Source organism: Rattus norvegicus, chromosome 17, assembly GCF_036323735.1.
Source record: "Rattus norvegicus strain BN/NHsdMcwi chromosome 17, GRCr8, whole genome shotgun sequence".
In the NCBI taxonomy this organism is placed as follows: Eukaryota; Metazoa; Chordata; class Mammalia; order Rodentia; family Muridae; genus Rattus; species Rattus norvegicus.
Genome location: NC_086035.1, coordinates 79115965 through 79138803, shown reverse-complemented (window position 1 = coordinate 79138803; position 22839 = coordinate 79115965). Strand labels below are relative to the sequence as shown.

Below are 22839 nucleotides of genomic sequence, written 5' to 3'. Positions count from 1 at the left end.
TAAACAGTACCCATGATGTTACAAAAGGTATTTCATGTAGAGTAGGTACTCATTTGCCTATGTAAAAATTTAGTATAGATGGGATCCTGTGTGGGGATTACAAGATACTTGGAGTAGGTACTTTCCAGTGGGAGTGGGAGAGGTGGAAGGCGTTGAAGACGCTTCCCAACTTAACTTTCCTGGGCTAACTCTAGGAATGTGTTGACTGTAACTCCTGGCATAGATATATCTTTTTTCCTTATGACTCTGGTCATCATGTTCTGACTTCACTGTTGCACTAGACTTCTTCTGCTGGTTTTGTCCCTACCCTGAGAGATACAGGGGTAGCATTAAAATGTTAGCTACAATGGGATTGCAGAGTATAGGAAATGCTTGTTTCTCGTTCATCTCAGGGAAAGGCCATTTTAATAAAAGCCCACGTATCTTAGAATTATTGTATCTATCCCTTTTGATCCAAATATTACTTCCTAATTTGGAAGGCTGAGCTATATACATGTTCTTCTTTTATACAATGTTGATGTTTTATGAAAATTACTTTTTTTTTAAAGCCACCTGAAAAGATCCCATGGAGATCTGGTATTTTCTGTTTACGTCAGAGATGTTAGTGGGAGATTGGGAAATAGGTTTCATCACACGCTCTATCTCCATTCAGCTGTTTCTGGGTGGCTGCAGCACTGTGATCAGAAGTGCTGTGAAGCGGCATGCAGGCTCAGTGAGCTCAGTGATTGGTTAGTGATATCTTTCCTGGTGCAGAAGGAGGTAGTGGGGCTTGTAGGCTATATACCCTCAGTTATTAATTTAGAAAGGGGAGGGGTTGTGGGAGAGTGGAGAGTGGCAAGCATGTTTTATTTACTGCATCTTTTTGGCCCAATAATAAAGACAAAGATGTAAGAATGGAGGAGTTGATCAATGGTGAAGATGGCCAACAGTGGACTGGTGGAGCTGTACATACTTAAGCTGTGAATGATACTGTGGGTTGACGTCATTATGCAGGTGAAGGCAGACAAGATAAAATGAGACCTGACATTGGATGAAAAGGAAGGGTAGGGGGAACAGAGGTTTTAAGAGAGAGAGAAACAGGAGAGAGGGAGCTGGGAGAACATGGCAGCAGATGTTAAGATTCTTCTCTGCAGATAGGTACAGGTTTATATAAAATTTTTAAGGGATGGGTGTGTACAGGATTTTGCGTTGTCTAGATGGGCAAATTATATCTTATCAATTGGATTAGAGGTTATTGTGTGGTATGTTCTTTAATTGAGTTCAAGAGGTGTGGTGGTGGGACACACCAAGCCAGCCGTGGAATTGGGATGTGTATGCCTGGCGTGGTAACAACCCGCCAAGGGAACTGTGAGTGTAAGCAAAGCAGCATGGCAAGGTGCCACGCTGGAGCGGCTCGAGGACCGCCTGGGTTAGAGAATACCATGGGAGCCAGCGTGCCGCCACTGAGATAAATTAGCCCACCTGAGCAGGAACTAGTAAGAGAGTGACTGCCCGCTATGTGCAGGAACTGGTTGATTGTGCCTTTTTCTTTTTTACCACAACATGATGTGGTAGACAGAAACTCAGGAATGATCAGCTTCGAGCATAAGGACTCAATGGCTTTTACCTGAGCAGTTTTATAAGGACCTAGAGGTACTGTTGCCTTTCATTGGTCTGTCTGAGATCCTCTGAGTGATATCTATGGCCACACCACGCTGACCTCTCTGTGTTATTTGTAGTGTAAGGAGATAAGAGTCAGGTGATACTTTGGGGCAAAGACATGTTGCTGTTACATAATAGCACTTACTGTTACCCCATGAAGAAAAATAATGTATTTCTCCTAATTCTGGTGATGGAGAAGGCCAAGACTGACCAGCTACATCTTTTGCTGCATCCTGTAATAAGACACAGCAAGAACACTAGCTCAAGTGTCTCCCCTGTGATGACAAGGCCATTAGTGCCATGGTAAGGAGGCAGGACCATCCTCGTGACCTTATCTAACCCTAATTGCTTCCCAAAGACCCATGCTCCAAATACCATCAAGATATGGATTTGAGGGTTACATTTCTGATAAACTTGGAGGAGGGTACCTTCCAACCAAACAAGGCTTGGCTACAGCTCAGTGGCAGTGTTTGGCCAGCATGAGCTCCTCTGTTCTACCTTGGTGGATAGGTGAGAAAAAGAAAGAGGAGATAGATACCAGTTGATGGATCTAAAAATCTGGTGCTCAGAAGACATCTAAACAGGGGCCAAGGAGATGGCTTGGTAGGCTAAGCAGTTGCTGCCCAAATATGGGGACCTATGATAGGATCTCCAGTATGTACCTAAAAAGCCAGATATGACATTGTGGCCCTGTGATCCCAAAACTGGGGCCGCAACAGGCAGATCACAGGAGCTTGTTGGCTAGACAATCTATAATCAAAGCAGCTACAGGTTCATTGATATACCTTGTCTCTACAAAACAACTTGGAGTGGGGCGAGGAAGACACCTTTGTCAACTGCTGGCCCCTGCATGGCTATGCACACACAGGTACCTTCGTACACACACACACACACACACACACACACACACACACACACACACACACCTGTACTCACACGAAAAGGTACATTTGGGACCTGACAGAGACAAGGGTAGGATGGTTTTCCCAAAAAGAAGACAAGGGTGAGTGAGCGTGGCAGAGGACACCTCCTCTGACCAGGGCAGCCAATTCTTTTAGCATCTTCTTCTTACAGCTGTGGAGAAGCACCTGGCCAAGCAATTATACTGATAAAAACAGTAATAGGGAGAAAATAAAAGGCAAAAATATTTCTTTAAAGGAAACGTTCTCAGATGAGGAGAGCTCAAATATGTCACTAGCTTTCCCGGGAGCTAATTTGCTTGTTTATTATCAACCAGTTTTAAAAGGCTGCATCCCACCTTCTGGAGCTATTTTCAGGAAAATGGAGATATTTTGGAAGCTTGTCTTAGCTAGGATTTCCATTGCTGTGAAGAGAAACCATGACCAAGGTAACTTGAGCATTTAAGGCCTCAAAGCCCCACCTCCACAGTGACATACTTCCTCTGATAAGGCCACACCTCCTCCAATAAGGCCACATCTCCTAATGGTGTCACTTCTTATGGTCAAACATTCAAACACATGAATCTATGGGGACCATACCTATTCAAACCACAGACGTGTCTTAATATACAGATCTTTTCTCATTAAATATTCTCTCTCTCTCTCTCTCTCTCTCTCTCTCTCTCTCTCTCTCTCTCTCCTTTGAAACTGGAGCATGTGATTTTTTTTAGCTGGGCTAGAAGCCAGCGATCCAGCAACCTTCTAATAGCATGGTAGCAGGCACACACAGCTATGCCGGATGCTGTATGAGGTTGCCAAAAATCTGAACTCAGGTTTTAACATTGCCCAATGAACATTTAGCCACGCATCTCCCAGCTTCTCCTTTTTTTTTTTTTTTTAATTCTGTGTAATGGAAACGGGGAGGTAGCTGCATGACGGAATGTTTTTCTTCAATGTACAAAGATATATATTAAATATTTCATATTTATATTTTATATATTTTATCCTGCATATCACACTCCCAAAAGGTGAATGGAGCCAGAATGTCCATATTACTCTCTACCTGTCTCACCTGCACTCTTTCCAGAAGGGCTTTGCCATTCCCAGTCCCTGCCAGAGCCAGACCTTGTAGACTGTGTCCATTGCCATGTCCCGGTACCTGATGCCACTGGATAAAGCCCAGCTCAGGACCCAGACGGTGGCTTTGTATCTGACTGGGAAGCTCCTGCATCAGGAGATGAGTGAGGTGAAGCCCTGAGTCTACTGGGACTGGAACATTGAGATAAAGGCAGAAGTTGCTGAGATGGAGAGTTCAGGAAATACAAGGACCAGAATGACCACAGTAGGCCTCCTCTTTGAATCCAGAAGAACTAAAACAAATCAACCTATATTTTCCTCTTGATTTGCAGTTCCTTAATTACTTTTTATTAAACTGGAGGATATTATAACTTTAGTGTTAAGTTGAATATTTTAAGTTTTAGAACAAAGATCCTTCCTGTAAACCAGGATACCACGATAACGTAATGATAGAATCATGGAGAACTTGCCCACCTCCCTACAGGCCATAGAATGGTTACAAGATCCCAGCAGCATGCGAAGATTTACCCATTTGTGTAAACCCATCCAAAGACCTGAGTTTGTATAGACTAGTCCTCCTCAGCATGGCCGTTTTAGGAAGGGAGGGACTCTTATTACAAACAGTATTCTACTTATATCAAACTCAGTTTCTGCATTTGCTGCATTTGCTAGAAAGCCAGGAATCCTAGCTTAGCACCTTGAGGAAGTCGCCAGCCTAGACCTAAGATCATCTGGGAAGCCCTCTGAGTGATGCGGAAAGAGACTGCACAAAGGTAAGATCCAATCATAGCGTCCCTCGGGACACCTGAGCCCTCTGTAACCTCGGGGATCAGATGAGAGCTGATAGTTAATAAAGTTTCTGGTTTGGAGGGGAGCAGAGCAGCAAATCACATGGACTGGATTTAGGCCCAGTGACCTCTCTAAGCCACTGTCACCAGGTTAATGAGATGCAAGAATTCATTCACCCTTGTGGAGAAAGGCTTTGTCTTGGCTTTTGCTGGATGTTATTGACAAGGATAGTTCAGGCCTCCATTTTCACTGGCTCGCTCCTTGGATCTGGTTGGATCGGGGTCCACTTCTGTTGCAATCATGATGCCAATATGAAGGGTCAGTGAACTATGGGTGGTATGATATTGTGCAGAAATATTGCACTCAGCGTAAATCCACAGGCCCAGCCTTATTGTTTCATTTGCTTCCAGCTATGCGGACATGGGGGACACTTAATGTCTGTAAGCTTGTCCATTTTATTGGTTCACATGAGGTCATACGGACCTCTGGCCTGCAGAACCCTGACTTCTCGAATCACTAAGGGCTTAAAGCAAAGACATAGCTGTTTCCTTTATTAAAAAGTAGAAAATATACACAGGGCACAAAAGAACATATCAAATATATGTGCCGCTTAAGGAAAAATACAGTAAGCACCCGCGAACCTTGCCAACCTGCCAAGAACCAATATTTGTAGCCGACAGTGGTTATCATGCCTTAAGTCACCTCCTTTGTTCTACCTAAGGCCAAAATAGCCTCCTGAGGAGTATGGTGTCAGCCTGTGTTTGCTGTTAGTCGCACCTGTACTTTTCTGACTTATGTTTTACAAATCTTATTATAAGAAAACACGCACCAAAATTAACTAGCCCTAAAGTCTACACGTCTCAATGAACTTCTGTAGAATTTGATTAGCTGGGGCTTCACACTGGATTTTTTGCTTTTGTTATCAAGTACATTTTCACACACCTCTCTACCACCAAGACCCAAAGTGCAATGACAAGAAATAGAAACGCAGTTAGCTTTGCATCCTCTTTTATAACTCATGCCTGCTCTCTGCGTTTAGTTCTCGCTCATCCCTTAACTGTCTTTCCTCTTCTCTCTCCTACCTATTACACTGAACCACTCTTTTTGGTGGCTGTACTATGTGTCTAGCTGTCTCCAAATAATGTAAGGCCTCCTTTGTCCTTTGTCTTAATGCTAGCCTTGAGTTTTCTTCATACCGCCGTAGCAATGTATACTTATGAATGCGCCATAATCCACTCTACTGTAGGTGAACGTCTGCACGGTTTCCACAATTTTACGAGTAGGACCATGCTGTCTGAACATTCTTAAATACGTTTCCTGGCAGCTAAGAGCGTGTGTTTCTGTGGGATTCACTCCTGAGGGTAGGAGTACCAGATTTTAGCCACCAAGCCATGCAGCTATGTTGACAGACGTTCTGGTTTAACTGACAGCAGTAGACAGGTGCTACTTGCTTTCGTTTGTACTTTTAGTTTCTCATAGCTTTATCCAAACTTAGAATTTCCACCTGATGCTGTGAAAGGATCATCAGTCCGCAAAGTGCTTGCCGTGAAAGCCTGAGGACCTGAGTTTGGTCCCCAAAAAACCACATTAGAAAGAGTCAGATATGGTGGTGCACACTTGCAATTCTAGGTTAGGGAGGTGGAGACAGATGGATTGCTGGAGCTCACGGCCTAGCCAATCAAGTGTACTTGGTGAGTTCCAGCTCATTGAGAAAACCGTCCCAATGAAATTGAAAATAAGGCAGACAGTGCCTGAGAAATTACACCAAGGGTATAACTGTCTTCTGCACAAGGTCCACACATGTCATAAACACAAACACAGAGAGATAAAGAAGAAAAGGAAACACACACACACACACACACACACACACACACACACACACAATTCCACAGCTAGGCCATATCTAAATGCTTTTATACACTTATTCTCTTCACTTAATAGGATAATGAAATATTCTTCTATTCCGAATCTGCTAGGATATTTATCATGAATGGATGCTATATTTTGTTTAATTACTATTATTAGTTTACAGGTCTAAAGAAAAATCAGATGTTTATAATTTAAGCTACTAATGATGCAAGCTTCCCTATTAAGCCAACTCTACACTCCTGATATCAGACAAAGGAAGTATGGTACGAGCCTTAAACCTTTTATTTACATTGATTTACTTGTGTGTGCACAGGGGTTTGTGCACGAGTCCTTCTAACCCCCTAACATGGGATCCCTTTCCTTTTCCTCTGTTTTTAATCATAAATTCTAGCTTTTGTTGTACGTTCTTTGACATTGTTGCTTGATTATTCTCAAGCCTTTTAATCATTTGATATTACTAGAAATAGGATCATTCTCTTAATCTCCTTCTTACGCGATTCACTGTTAATGCACATAAATACCAATGACCTTTGTAAACTGATTCTGTATCTTTAATGTGTTCATTTATTAATTCTAATAATTGGTGAACTATTTAAAGTCATATGCAAGTATGGATATGCATAAGTACATACCACCATGTTATCTGCAGAAAAGGATCAACTCACTTCTTCCTGTCTGATTTGGGTGCTATTTTTGGCTTGCCTTATGACTCCAGCTCACATTATTTGTCCTTATAAAAACTGTTCAGTGTTTTTGACCTTGAATCTGATGGTATCTGTGGGCTTTCCTTGGGTGAACTTTATTATACTGAGAGAAGTTCCTTCTATGCCTAGTTTGTTTCAAATGCAGCCTACAGAAAAAGTGAAAACTATATAGATGATAAGTGATTAATATCCGAAATAGGTAATAAACTCTCCAAATCAAACAGTGATCATAAAGCTAACGGTGGTCGAGTTGAAGTCGGCAATAGGATGTGGAAAGGGAGTTCCCTAAGGATGCCACAGAGATGCCCAGCAGGTACTTAACAACTGCTCGGCATCAATGATGACTGGAAATGTTAAGTCAAAACAACACCCAAGTATCACTTCAGTCCTGTTGGCATGATATTTTTAAGAAGCAGAAACAAAGAGATGTGGGGCTGGAGAGATGACTCAGTAGCTGAAGTACTTGCTGCTCAAGCAAGAGGACATGAGTTCAGGTCTGCAACATCCACATAAATACCTGTACATAGTGGCCCATGCCTGTAACCCCAGCTGTGTGTAGGGTAGCAGAGGCAGATAGTTGCTAGGGGATTATAGGTCAAACAGTTAATTTCAGGATCAATGAGAGAAATATATATACATATATATTAAAATAGATAATAGATGGATGGATAGATGGATACATCAGATAGATAGATAGATAGATAGATAGATAGATAGATAGATAGATAGATAATCGATGGATGGATGGATATATATGGTAGACAGATAGATAGATTAGATAGGTAGATATAGATAGATAGATAGATAGATAGATAGATAGATAGATAGATAGATGATAGCAAGCATAGAGATGAATATATATATAATTTAATATATACACACAGGTATGTAAATAAAAAGACAACATGTGCACCTCCACAAAAATAAACAATATTCAAGAAAATAAAATTTATGCTCAAAGAATGAAAAGAACGATAGTATACCTGTATTTTCTATTCGCAGAAGGCTGAGGCAAAAGAACTATGAATGCATTGCTAGTGTGGGCACACAGTGAAGAATCTGTCTAAACGAAGCAGAACAAATTGCCCACTTAAAATGTTGTTGGTGGCATCAATTTCATGTTGCCTCTCTACTTAAAATAAATAAACGAACAAATCTGTAATGTGAAATAAAGTAGGTGGAGTAATGTAAACTCCCAGGAGAAGAGGCCAGGTAAGGCCATGTCATGCCCACAGCACCGCACTGCTTCCTCAGGCTCCTGAGGTAAATACATGGGCGTAGTTTGCTTGGGCTGTCAGAAATCTAACCACCCAGGCAGAACACAACTTATTTCCTCTTGCTTGCTAAGTTTTTGATTGTATTGGAACAGATGTGTTTCTCCTGATTCATTTAAGCCACACCAGTAGACTCTAAGAGGACTGGAGACTCACATTAAAGTAAGATTTGACTGTTTCCATTTGGAAGCAATGTAGGATCATGTGGCTCTCTTATCATGAAGTTGGGCTGCAAGCTTCGTTATGCCCTGGTTCTTAACTAAACTTTTAAACAATCCAGATAGCTCTCACATTTCCCAGGAAAAGTAATGGCAATAAAAGATTTGATGAGAGGGGACCCATCTTTCTTCTCAGGTCTATATCTCCACCCCCTACCCCCCAACTGTGGTGTAGGAAATAATTCCACTGGAAGAATCAGTTCTCCACGGGAGTCTAGAGGGAGATTAGTTTAGGAGACTAAACTTTGAGCTTCCTGGATAGGAGCTATTTTGTCATTTTTGACATTACAGGATTATTGTCTTAAATACCTGATACCTCTCAAACTTAGGCTTTACCATTCTACCTGTTTCCTAGGCCTTTGCAGAAAGGAGCCCAGGAACTGGCAGAGGCTGACCTTAACAAGGCAAAGCATGATGCTTCTGTATGACGAGGGGTCAGTAGCAAGAGAGAGACACAGGGTAAGGCAGGAGAGGGACCCATTTCCTTACTGACTCTTTTTTTCATTTATTTATATATTTATTTATTTATTAACTCTACTTCCCAAATGCAGCCCCCTACCTCCCCTCTTCCCAATCCCACCCTCATCCTCATCACCCTACCCTCTCCCCTCTTCTCAGAGAAGGAGAGATCCCCCTATGGGAGCCAACCTACCATGACAGATCAAGTCCCAGTAGAACTAGGTACATTCTCTCCCTCTGAGGCCAGACAAAGCAGCCCAGCTAAGGGAAAACATACAAAGGCAAGCAACAGAGTCAGAGACCCCCACCACCCATGGTTCCAGTTGTAAGGGGATCCCCATGAAGAGCAAGCTGCACATCTGCTACCGTGTGTAGAGGGGTCTAGCCTGACACCCCTGCTCCCTCAACTTCCTCCCACTCTTCCACGAGACTCCCCAGGGTTTACCTCATGTTTGGCTGTGGGTCTCTGCATCTGTTTCCAACAAGTACTGGATGAGGCCTCTCAGGAGACAGTCATGCTAGGCTCCTGTCAGCAGGCATGGTGGAATACCATTAATAGTGTCTAGGGTTAGCTCTCTCCCAAGGGATGGGTCTCAAGTTGGGCCCGCCATTTATTGGTCATTTCCTCAATCTCTACTGGCTATATTTTTTAAATTCTTCTCTCATATATTGTATCCAGACCACTGTCCCCACCCCCACTCATTCCCTTCCTACTACCTCCCCTCTCCCCTAGATCTATCCCTTCTCTCTTTCTCTTCAGAAAGGAGCAGGCCTCTCAGGGATCTTGACCAAACATTGCATACATACCAAGTTGCAAAAAGTCTAGGTTAGGCACATATCTTCATATCAAGACTGGATGAGTAACTCAGTAAGAGGAAAAGGGTCCCAAAAGCAGGCAAAAGAGTAAGAGACAGCCCCTGCTCCCACTGTCAGTGTGTGTGTGTGTGTGTGTGTGTGTGTGTGTGTGTGTGTGTGTGTGTGTAGCCCTGGGTCAGACACATTTGGGCTCCCTGATTGTCAGTTCAGTCTCTGAGCCCCTGTGAGGCCTGGTTAGTGGATTCTGTGGGTTTTCTTGTTGTGAAGCACCAGCATCTTGACGAGAAGAATGGTGGTATAAGATCTGGTGATGACTACCATTATTGCTGGGACTAAGAAGGCATCAGATAGCATCACCGCTTGACTCCTAAAGGGCTATGGTTCTTTATCTTCTCTTAAGATGGGTCTCCAGAGAAAATATGCTGAATAAATTGTCAACTGATAACCTACTCAGACATGTAGTTGGTGACTCATAATTGTCAAACTGGGGCTAAGGTACAGGAAAGAAACAGAGCCTTTTCTCGTGGTGGGTCTACATCAGTGACCTTCGAGGACATGAATGCACCCATTTTACAGATAGTCAGTTGGGTCAGCTTCCTCACTAAAGCCTTCACAGATAGTGAAATGGGGAGGAAGCAGAATTCTTCAGTGTGACAGAGACTTTCTAACGTCCAGTGAGAGTGAGAGTAACTCACAAGTTAGGGTGTCAAAAACTTACGATCACATAAAGTTTCCATAAAGTCAATAGCCTCCGGTTCTTGTCCTACTAATTGAAATGTGTCTCATGGAGCACAGGGAGGGTGAGGATTTGGAAAGGACCTTATTATGGGAGTGCAGATTGGGGTTTAAGATAGAGCAAGCCCACCTCCAGTGTGACAAGAGGACCAATGTGTTGCTAGTTTAGTGTCCTTTTATAGGACTTACAACAAAAAGTGGACTGAGACACGTGGTGGGAGCTGGTCCATCCAGTTGACCTACCCTGCAGGTGTCTATGTATTTCTCTATCCCAACTGCATTGGTTAGAGTTTTGGCCGCATTTTCACATAAAGCCATCAAGCAGAAATAGAGGAAAGATAACAAGAAGTCAGATGGTGAACTAGAGTGTCCTGGTATTTATGGAATTTTTGGCCTCTGGCTGGGACAGAACCAAACCCTTTCTGGCCAAGGACAAGAAGAGAGGACCCTATCCCTAATCTGCTTAATGAGGTTCTATCTCACCCCTAGAATGTGGTAGAAATGAGTGACCATCCAGTGTCCTTCTGATTTTGTCTCCTTTCTGCATAAGTCATAAGTTACCTTACTCATGAAGGTCTGTACAACCCCACTGAGTTAGAAGCCTCCCATAGTGCAGTGGGGTTCCCCCTCTTCATTGCTATATTTGCCAATGTTCCCCATCTGTACCATTTCCTCTGAGTAACACTGGCAGCTGCTAGCATGGACCTGCTTGGAGTCCTAGCTAGACTGAATCCAAGGGAGGGCTTTGTGCAGACCAAAGGAAGACTCAGACCCAAGGCAAACAGGTAAGGGAAGATAAGGCCCCACTGACGCATACATCTTTGATAGTCTGGGATAGCCTCAGCCAGCTGTTCTACATGGGACCCTCAGTACAGCCACAATACATAGCCCCAAATATTTAGGTTACAAACAACCCAGAATCAGCAGACTGAAAGCATTCTCCCGTCAAAGAAACAGTTGTGTATCTTCTATACATCAGGCTAGGCAAAGGTACTGATTTCATAGAATATGGCTCCCTCTCTTGACTACCACCTAGTGCTATGTTGCTGTATTACAGACAAATGGGTTTTGATCCCTTCTTCTCAGGGTATAAGAGAGAGTTCCCAGAGAAAAATCTCTGGGGAGGGAGCATTGTAGGATGAATAGGAGTTTTCTAGGAAGGGAAGAGCAAATGACAACTACAGGTCTATTTCTACCACATGTACATATATCACGAGTTCCTCATGAGTACATTTAGTACCTCACTGATGTGGAGGATCGCTTTGTAACCCCTGTACCTGGGAGGCTGAGAAAGGACGGTTGTAGTAGGTTCAATGTCATCTTAGGCTACACAGTGAGTTTCAGAACAGTATGGCTTATAACATGAGACCCTGTCTCAAAACAACAATAAAAGGGCCATCGCTGCTCATAGATATCACTGTATTTAGCCAATAACAAGACTTGCTCATTAATGTTTCCTGTTGGTGTTGGTGACGGTACAAATTGAGCTCCCACTATCATTATTCAAAGTGTTATTTGCCTTTAAGGTCACATAAGAGCAGTCCATTTAGTGGTAATAGTGACTGTCTTATTACTGGCCTCATGTGTGCCTACTGTGTCCCAGACTCTTCAGTGTTGGTTATGTGTGCGACCTCATCTCAGTTTTATACCAGCCCAGAGAGCCAGACCTTCCTGCCTTTACTTGGCAGTTGAGAGAACAGAGAGGTTAGATACTGTGGCACACTTTGGCCTTATCAGTCATCTGCTTGACCAGCAGCAAGTCTCCGAACTAGCCCGTGTCAGGCTTCTCATTAGCAACACGTCTAATGCCATAGGTGTCCATAGTGTGTTGAAGGGTGAAGCAAGGTGATGTGGGTTTGTCTGCTGCTCTGTGCTCAGCTCCATTAGGTGAGGGAGGGGTCTGTCTAATTCTTACTGCTATTATAGAGGTTGGCTTGCCTAGGACTAGTGTCTTATCTGACTCCAAAATAAACTTAGGTGGTGTGAAAACAGAACCAATGCCTGGGCAAATTTGCAGAAACAAGGAAGTTATCAAAATGTCACATGTTATAAATGAAGGTGGACATGACACATAATTCTTGTCCTTATGAAGCACCGAGGAAAGGGTTTGGAACGTAAGAAAATAAATATACAAGAGCGTTGAATACAAATGTATGAAGCCAACTTACAAAATTCTCTTATTTGTTTTTTTTTTTAATGGCCTATTTTCCTCGGATATTTGCTCCGCCTCTCCCGTTCATCTTCATGTGGAATATAGGTATATATGTGGAAAAGAGATGAAAATGAACTTGTAATTAGATAGGCTATGTAATTTCTTTTCATGCATATGTGCATGCTATGTTTCTGTAACATGTGTGTGCATGTGCATGATAGTGCATATAGAAGCCTGGGTTTGACGTTAGGAGGCATCTGTCATTACTCCTCCACCTTTTACTATGAGGCGAACTCTCTCACTCAGACCCAGAGTTTGCCCATACGGCTAGTCAGGCTAGTCAGGCTAGTCAGTCTGCTGTTAGAATTCCCTGTCTCCACCTTTCCAGGCTGGAAGTAGGAATGAGAATACACATACACCCAGCATTTATGTGGTTCACTGGGGACCTGAACTCAGGTCCTGATGTGGCCAGAGCCACATCACTGAATTAACCACTGAGTCCCCCCCCCAGCCTCTTATTATATGTAATTTCTTTTTTATTTAGCTTTGTGTGGTCTCAGTGATGAGCTTTGCCATTGACCGCTGCTTTAAGAACCACAACCATTGGTAAACGTCATTCTGATCTGAAACCTTTTGGCCTCTGGGATCTTCCTGAGTGAAAGTTAGCGTGTGGTACAAATCCAAATCCGAGGATAAGAGACGTAGCTGGGAACGGTGCTTCGAGATGCTAAGTGAATGACATTTGGCAATTGCTGCTTCTGGTGATGCTGCCTGGTGATAATCCCCTTGGATTTGATGATAATCCCCTTGGATTTTCGCACTTTCGGCTCCAACTGAAACTCATGTGAGACACTAGCATCCTTTGAAGACAGAGCTCGTAACTGTTCAGTGACGGTGTTTGGGCTTGAGCTTTTATGGTCCCTTCTGGAGGGACACGCGTTGACATCATTTCAACCCTCAAGAAAGCACACGTTCAGATGGCTTAAACAGTGTTTCCAGCCTGAAGACTCTGAGCAAGAGGCCACGCCCGCCCATGTGGAGAGTAAGCCATTCTGAGAGCAGCCACCTAATGACAGAGTATCCTGGTGTCAATTCTGTGCGTAGGACTGTCATTTTGAATTCCTGTAGCGGTGGGATGCTCGATCAGATGGTGAACAGATTGACCTCCATCATCTCCTGCCTACACTCACCAAGCCTCTCTTTGCAGTTACAGGGCTCTCATGTGACCTGAGGCCTGCACGCTGTGGATCTGTCAGTTTCTTAATTGTTTATTAGTTTGCTTTTTTTTAGTCTTAGACATTTTCAAGAATATTGTTTTGGGGGTGCTGTTCACCAGCTAGCCTTGGGACGAGGAGGTAAAAGAAGACATTCTCTTCAAAGCTGGCGCCAAGACCATGTTAGAACTGATTTCTTCCTCTGCTCCTGTCTTGATTTAATCTACAGCTTCTCCGTGGCTTGAGCTGAGACGATTACTCATTTTATTAGAGGACTTGCCTGGGGAACTTCTGGAAGGATGGATGACTCAGAGTTGCTGGTTAATCTTGTCTGCCAGCAAGAGAGTTATCTAAGCAGGCCGTAAGCTTCATCTGGAACCGTCTAATAACTGAGTCCAACCTATGGCCCAGGGGGCTGTGTACCACCAAGGATGGTTTTGATGTAATGTGGCCTGACATAAACTCATCCATTTGCTTAAAAAATTATGATTTGGAGCAAGTTTTTATAGCCTGGTTATATACAGTTCCTTAAGTATACTTGAAGGCAATGATGCCATTTCACAATATTAAAAGTTTAAACACATTTGGACCAGTTCCTAATACCTTGAGAAGCAAACTTCCAGACTTGTGAGGATGTTCTCCTACTCAGTTCCTCTAATTATATTCTTCCTCTGTGTCCCCTACCTGTGACAACTCACCTAGGTCAGAATCAAACCAGAATAGGTTATAAAGGCTCAGAGCCAGGGCAGTTGGATTGCATGATGGCTCAGGGTAGCTCGCAATGGCCCGTGGATATTTAGTTGATACAGAGTTTAATCTGGAGAGTGAAGCAGAGAAACTTGGGGAATGTTTCTCTGCTAATGAGCCGTACACAGAAAGAGGCAAACTACGCTGCTGTATTTTGCCCAAATTGTATTCATTTGCTATCCCTGTCATAACAAAGCTCAAACAGATACATCTAAATTTACTCTTCCCTTCCCTCCGAGATTGGAGGAGCTGCAAGGCTGATATCCTAAGCCCTGTCCTTGTCTTGCTGAAAGCTGTCCTCCAGAAGTTGTCTTCAGATGGACCTCCCAATATAGTTATCTCTGATCTGTATTCTTCCTCTTTAACCGAAACCTGTCGGATTGATTAGAATCCATTCCATACCCCCGATTTAACCTCATCACATCTTTAAAGGCCTTGCTCCACATCCAGCCACATTGTGAGGTGGGGGACCTACGGTATCAGCCTACAAATCCAATGACACATGATCAACTCCAGAGCAACGATGAAAGGTTGTTGGGATTGGTTTATCTGAAGGAAGAGAATCCTTAAATTTGTAGCTCGGTTGTTCTTATATGAAGGATGAGAGTTGGCCATGAGCTTTTATCAAAATCCACCTCCCTAGAGTCCCTTCGAGTGCTAGACCTCAGTGCTTTGAAAGACTTTCTGTAGGAACAATGTGTGGTTGGACAGGAAAGGAGAATGGATTGAATAGATTCCAAAGCAAAACCCAGAGCTGTGATTCCATGAGATCTGCTTGGACATGACAGCAGTGTTTGACTTTTAGAAACTGATGTGCGCAAATATTTACATGAAAATCTCTGATGCGATGGTTTTATCTTTAGTGGGGCTGATGAGGCAGAATTTCATAGTGTACACAGCTAAGGTCAGAGTGAAAAAAAAGCCACATTCACAAGAGGGAGTATCACCTTGATGCCTTTCTACCAAGATGAAGTTCCAGGAGGATGGCCTGCTACCTCCCTGCCCGTGTCCACCTCTCTGCCACAGCAAACTGCCCTGTCCCAGCCTTTACGGTCCTGTTGAATGCTACTCAAGTTAGATTACATAATTGTGCTTTACCATAACTTCCCTTTCACTATCACATCCATCCATGTATGACGGAACAGGATTGGGATCAGAAGTCAAGAGCGCAAGGCTGATTAACTTACTCTCCCACTGATTGCTCTGGTGAGAGCGAACAGTCTTCATTCTGTGGATCTCAGTTTTCTTCCATTCAAGACATTTGACATGCGTAAGACGGAATGATCCATGGTGGTTATGTACATAGGGCTGAGCTGGACTAGAAGTCAAGGGCATCTTTAATGAGTTTTTGACCTTCAGTTCCTCTAAAGTGGGACAATTATGAGACTCTTGTGAAGTTGTAGTGGAGCCAGAGATCAGATGTTCCACTTGAGTATGAAGTCAGGCCTTACCATCGGTAACTCCACCCAGCTCCGACTTGCTTTCTAAATTCACACCATCTTGACTCTTTGATTCTGGGTCACAATTTGGTCTGATTAGATGAGTAACCGATTTTCTGGGAAGGATAGTATGAGCAGTGACCCAGATTCTGTTATGTTTTACCAAAGCTGAGAAACCTGTGGCTTCGAGGAAATCATTCGCTTTGATATAAGTATGTGAATTTGGACATTTCCCCTAAATGCATGGGTTAGAAACAAGACCCAGTGTAGCAGGGATGAGAGGAAGGCCCCATTGTGATTGAGTTATGAGGGTGGAAACCCTCTGAAGGGTCTAGTCGTTGTTGCAGGAAGGGGTCTGCTATAGAGAGAGCAGGTGGCTTCAAAGTGCTGTCCCCCTCATGTTCTCTTGCTGGACTCATGTGTGCCTTTCCCTGTCAGCTCTCCTATGACGTAATATGGCAGATGCATGCTCTTGGACTTGCCAGCCTCCAGAGTGGTGAGCTACCTCAGTATATTTGTGTGTGTGTGTGTGTGTGTGTGTGTGTGTATGTGTGTGTGTGTGTTCAATCTCAGCTGTCATTCCTTAGATGATATCCACTTTGTTTTCTCACTGGGGTCCATTCATTAGGTTAGGCTGGCTGACCATCAGTTCCATCCACATAGCCACCTATCCTCATCACTCCAGTGTAGTAGGCACTGCCATTCCCAGCTTCTTTACATAAGCTCTGGAGAAGCAAACCCAGATGCCCATGCTTGTGCGGCAGGGACCTTAGCAGCTCAGCCAACTCACCTGCCCCGAATGTCTCTTCTTCATAAAGAAGCCAGTCTGTGGGACTCTGTTACAGCAACACAAAACAGACTGAGACAGCTGGCTTGGGCTGAGGGTGCCTCACACTCTCTGAATGCCCGTGGGTCATGTGAGCAAGGTCATTGCAGTGGAGAATAGGCTCAGGGGTCACCGCACCCTCAAACTGTCTCTGCCTCCATTAGCTACATTGGAGAAAAGAAGCGCCCATGTTTTCCTCAGGTGATGAACCAAGGAAACCAAATACTTCAGAGAAAAGGAAGGGCAGAGCTAAAGCCACAACAAAGTAGGAGAAAGAAACCCATATATTTCTTCCTAAGAACACAAGATTAAAAAGAAAAAAAAAAGTAAAAAGATGGCATGCCTGTTCTCCCAGCTCTGGTTTCTTCGTAACATTTGTCAGACAAGAAGACATTGAATGCTTCATTAGACCAGGTCGGGCTCCGGGAGGGAAGGCTGTGCGCCTGCTTTACGAGATCAACTGAAAAATTCAAGATCCAAACTCCAGCCAGAGTGATCACAGCTCCACTGAACCCATGTCGTTTCTTCCGGCTTTTGCTTCAGTTCAAAGGAAAAATAAAAGAGAGGGGCTAGCCTTGTGTATTCCAAGAAAGGATAATGAGAGATAGACTTTTAGTAACCACACCCACACCATACACACACCACACACGTACTCACACACACACTTGAACACTTGCACACATCACACACACACTCACACACATTCACACATACACATACACACTCACACACACAGCACACACACTCACACACACACACTCACATACATGCACACACTCACATACATGCACACACTCACTCACACACACAGCACACACACTCATACACACACACTCACATACATGCACACACTCACATACATGCACACACTCACTCACACACACTCACACACTCACACTCACACACACACTCACACACACTCACACACACATATGCACACGGTGGCAGGAGGCACTTCTAATGCAAGGCCAGCACTAGCAGCCAGATAGGTTCCTGGGGCTTGTCGGTTTTGCCTTGAATGTGAAATGTTTCCTATTGGCTTATGTGTTTGAAATGTTGGTCCTCAGCTGGTTGTGCTGTTCGGAGAGGCTACAGATCTTGGGAGCCTGGCAGTAAGGACTCAGTAGGGTGGGTCTTGAACGTCAAAGGCTGATCCAGCTCTGGTTCCTGCCTGACCACTCTGTTCTCTGATTACACACACTCTCAGGCACCATGTCTTTCCCGCCATGATAGACTGTACCTCCTCAGGCCTCAAACCAGAACAAATCCTTCTTGTCTTCATTTACTTCTCTCTGTCAGGCATTTTGTCACATCGGTGAGAAAAGTGGCCAACTCAGGGGTCACCTGTTAGATTCCCACGGAAGCAGATTTGAATAAAGGACGCTCCTTAGGTTTTGTTCCCAAGTGACCTAAGAATTAGAACCCAACATGGCCAATCCCTACCTTTGGAGGACTTGAAATGTGGAGTCCAGAGTGCCAGAGAGAGAGAAAGAGAGCTAGACGTTGCAGAGAGGGCGCCACTGCTCAGAGCTGGATCTCCAGGTCAGGTCAGCTGTTGGTAACTGTGGACTGGAACAAGTGAGAACAATTTAACCAAAGAAAAAAGCAAGTCACAGTGTCTGAGCTTCAGCCGCTGTATTTATAACTAAAGCACATTGGTGGTAGCAGGGGCTCCTGTCACTGGGAGGATGGAACCTCGAGGAGGCAGAGGATTCTTTAGCTCCCATATCTCTGGGTCTTGCTAGGGTTAGAGCACCTGTCTAAGCAGGCAATGAGCTTAAGGGGCGATGTGAGCATCCTCAGACTCCAGAGAGAGACTAAGAGGCATGGAAGGGAGAAGGTAAAGAAGCTAGGGGAAGGGCTTGCCTCCTTGTCTTCCTTTGCTATGGGCTTTCTCCTCTCTGTTCTCTCTCTCTCTCTCTCTCTCTCTCTCTCTCTCTCTGTGTGTGTGCATCTTTCTCTCTGTCTTTCCATCTCTTTGTGTCTGTCTCTGTCCCTGTGTCTCTGTCTGTCTGTTCTCTCTCTCTCTTTCTTTCTCTCTCTCTGTGTCTCTCTCTGTGTCTGTGTCTGTCTCTGTCTCTGTCTCTCTCTCTCTCTCTCTCTCTCTCTCTCTCTCTCTCTCTCCTTCTCTCTCTCTCCTTCCCCTCTCTCTCAGAAGCTGACTTCCTTGCATAAGGGTGTTTGGGTTATATATTCACCATGGTTATCTGGAAGAACATAAGCAATAGACTCCGAATGGGGAGATTTGCTAGCTTGGCCCCTGCGGCTGGGAGTTAGCATCTCAGTGCATAGGCTCATGACTTGGAAAAAGCACACGTTCGGTCCAAGGCCTCCCCCATCTCTCCCAGATAGGCAGTGATAATTGTCTGTAAGCTGGAGTGCCAAAGATGGGGATCTCAATTGTTCTAAGAAGCTGTAAGCCTCAGAACAAGGATTCCCAATGATGCAGCCCTAATCTAAAAAGAAAGGTCAGGATGCTATCTGGATCCATGGATGTGAGCCAGGTTGAGCGGTTAGAACTGTATCCACGCAATAGGTCACAGCGCCTGCATTTACTTGGCAAAGGCGGGGCTTATGTGCACCAACTGGCTTTCTCTTTCCCCACTTGCATTTATTTAACTCAGGCCTCTAAGCCCATTGGACCATGCTGCCCACAGTGAAGGCAGGCCATTATCTCCTCTCTCACACACCAGTCTTCTCTGCGAATGCCCCCACAGACACACCCAGAAGAGTGTCTTATTGATTAAGACATCTCTCGGTTCTCACAAATTGGCCATCAAGATTAACCATCATAGGTGGCTGTAGCGAAGTGCTACAAATGGAAAGCCTTAAATAATGTGGTTATTTCTCATTGTTCTAGAAATTGGTGCACACAAAAGTGAATTCAAGGACCCTTCTGGTTGGTGCTCACTTCCTCACATGATATAAGAGGCAAGGAAGCTCTCTGGGGACCTCTTGTTTTAGGGGGGATTATAATCCAAAGGCTCTGTATTCCAACACACTACTCTTGGGAGATAAGATTTCACCACAGACTTGGGAGCTGGGCAAGGGGGAGTCCAAAGATCCTTCATCCCTTCCAGATAACCATGATGGCGTCTCCTGAAAATGTCACAGAGTTGAGAGCTTCAGAAGACAGAACAGGACAGCACTTCATGCTGCTCACATCAGGAGGGTCAGGAATTAACACTTCAGAGAAGTAGGTGGTGGCCCTCTATAGTCTTTCTGGCTTTTTTCTCCTGTCTTGGGGATGTTGGTTTATGGCACAAAGGCCTAGCTTTTCCTGTATAATTTTATCCCACTTTGAACTTTTCAGGGCAGGAATAGAAGCCAGAGGCAGAGGGCCAAAGGGGTGAAATTGTACTCTGAAATTGGGGCACTGAGTTCCTGCATTGAAAGTCCTCATGACTATGGCCTCCTCATTAAGAGATTCTAAAGAGAGCCCTCCCTCTCAATAGCTTTTCCAAGAAGCTGTTAGAAGGCAAATTCTGGGTGGCAGGGTTTGTGACAAGTGGCTTTTGTGGAGGTCTCAGGGGAGACTCCTTAGAGGAAATGTCCAAATTGAGACACAACTCTGACTGTCAAACTGGTCCCGTCAGCATCTCCCCTGTTTGTTGGTCTCCAGAGCTCTGAGTGCCCTGAGATGGCCAGTGTACTAAAGCTGATCATCAAGAAACTCAGCAGCATTAGCGTGCACTTAGAGCCAAGAGTCCTTACACACTAGACAAACACAATCCTCTTCTTCATCAGAGAAAAATACCCCCTACGAGTCATGCGACTTGGCCAATGTCAGTCACAGTAGAGTCAAGATGAAAACTAGGTCTCTTCATCTTCTCTGCCCTTTTGCAGTTTTAAAGACCAGGAATGGGGTTGGGGAGCCAGCTCAGTGAGACTCCCAGAACCTCAAAAAATGATAACAATAATAATAACAATGATCATGGTGGTGTAGTAAGACCAGAAGTAGACTCCTGATGGAAAAATGAATTTTACCCAAATTCATAGATATTTGTATGACCCATTGGTTCACTGTACTGTGGTCTGGTTGGCACTGAATAAAGCCTCAACTTCAAAATAATTGGAAACTGCTTTAACAACATCAACTGAAATGCAGTACGACCTTATTCTCTACTCTTGGGAATACTTTGTTCGCTCTTCCTCGACTACCTCTCTTTATATGGTCTGATGTACTTCGGGGAATTATCAAAACGCTCCCTGTTACATCACAGTCGCAGCAGCCCCCACAGGCCAGTGGGTTTGAACACTTGATCTCCAGCTGGTGGAGGTATTTTGAGAGGCTGTGAAACCCTTAGGAGGTAGGATTTAGATATAGGAAGTGGGTCACTAAGGGGGTGGAGTGGTAACAGGCTTGACCCAGTATAGTCCAGCCCTAGTTCCATCCAGCTCTGGCCCAAGTCCTCTAATTCTTGGTCCACAGTAGTCGTAGCTTCTCTGTGAGAAGTCAGGTTCACTGCATTTCTGGGATCAACCATCACAAACCCTGAGCTCAAATAACTCACCCTCCGTTACTCCGCCTCTTGTCATGAATTTTGTCTTAGTGGCAAGGAATATGGCTAACAGGACAACCACAAGGCTGTTAATGGAGATCAACACACTGTCTGAACAGTTGGGTTAAAAACCACCCTAGGAATACATTTAATATGTCCAGCAGTGGTGATATACACCTTTCATTCCAGCAGTTGGGAGGCAGAGGCAGGTGGATCTCTATGAGTTTGATGCAATCCAGTCTACAGAGCAAGTTCTAAGACTGCCAAGGTTATACAGAGAAGCCTTTTCTCCAAAAGGGGGGGGGAGGGAGGGAGGGAGGGAGGGAGGGAGGGAGGGAGAGAGAGAGAGAGAGAGAGAGAGAGAGAGAGAGAGAGAGAAGCGTAAAAGTAAAGACAAAAAAGAAAGAATGCTTTTTACACTCCCAATACACTTGTGTTCATCTACACTGCTAAGGCTGTGTCATGGAAACACTCCTCTAAATACCTCAGGTGTATTTCTACTGTTAGTCTTGATTTGGGGGGACTGAGATGCTCAGGAGGAACTAGATGGCCTTGTGGAGACAAAATGGAAGAGACTGTCATGAGCCAGGAGCTAGAGTTAGGAGCTGAGCTTCGAAGGTTTGACCAGGACAGGAGAAAACTTAACCAGAGACATTCTAGAACAGACCTTCTAGAATGTTCTGAGACATTGGAAAGGAAGCAAAATTAACCTGAAAATTAAAATTCCATTTCTAAGCCCAGGAGCAAAGACAAGACCTAATTCAGGATTCATGTGGAAACTCGAGGGGCCTGAGAGAGGAAACATCCAGTAGCCCCTGAGAACAGCACTGCTGTGCCTTGACCTGCTTGCCTGGCCGATCCATCTAGGATCCATGCTACTTGGCATGGACTTGAGCTGGACAGTATCCTGTTGACACAAATGTGTTACCTCTCATGTTTATAAAACGTGATCCTCTTTGGTCCTTTTTTCTCCAAGTCCTCCTTGGTTGAGGTTTGGAACTTGTCTTTCCAACCATAGAAAAAGATGTTAGGAATCCCAGTTCCCAGTTCCCTGACCTGGTTCACTGAAGTCACACCATGCTGACGATGCAGCTTTCCAGAGCACTGGCCATGCCTTCCTTTCTCCCTTCTCCACACTTTCAAGTCTTCCACAGCCTCTCTGCCCTCAGAGTGAACCACACCTCTTTCAAGGCAAAATAATGGAGTGGAGAGGAATGTGTGACGTGGAATTCCAAGCTATGTATGAAGTGTAGATTGCTACTGCGTGGCCTGAAGGGAGTGACCTGTCTTTCTGTACTCCAGAGTGCTTACAGTTTTTGATCTGTAAAATTAACTCCTACAGACCAGCCTTACTGTCCACCTGTATGAAGTTATAATAGTCATAATCAGCAGACAGACAGACAGACAGACAGAAGGGCAGACCTCTAAGTTCCCCTCCAGAAACCTACAGGTTTCTTACTACCTTTAAAGCTAGTAAG

At 44.3% G+C, this 22839-nt stretch overlaps 1 protein-coding gene and 1 long non-coding RNA gene across 3 annotated transcripts in view; both read left to right on the top strand.

The window, feature by feature from the left end:
* Frmd4a (FERM domain containing 4A) overlaps positions 1 to 22839 on the top strand; it is a 590863-nt gene that overhangs the window by 29121 nt on the left and 538903 nt on the right. The window lies entirely within an intron of this gene.
* LOC134482744 (uncharacterized) overlaps positions 1 to 22839 on the top strand; it is an 81732-nt gene that overhangs the window by 6233 nt on the left and 52660 nt on the right. For both annotated transcript variants that reach the window (XR_010059261.1, XR_010059260.1), the window contains exon 1: positions 1 to 22839. This exon is cut by the window's left edge and continues 6233 nt beyond it; it is cut by the window's right edge and continues 13248 nt beyond it. This is a non-coding gene — a long non-coding RNA (uncharacterized LOC134482744).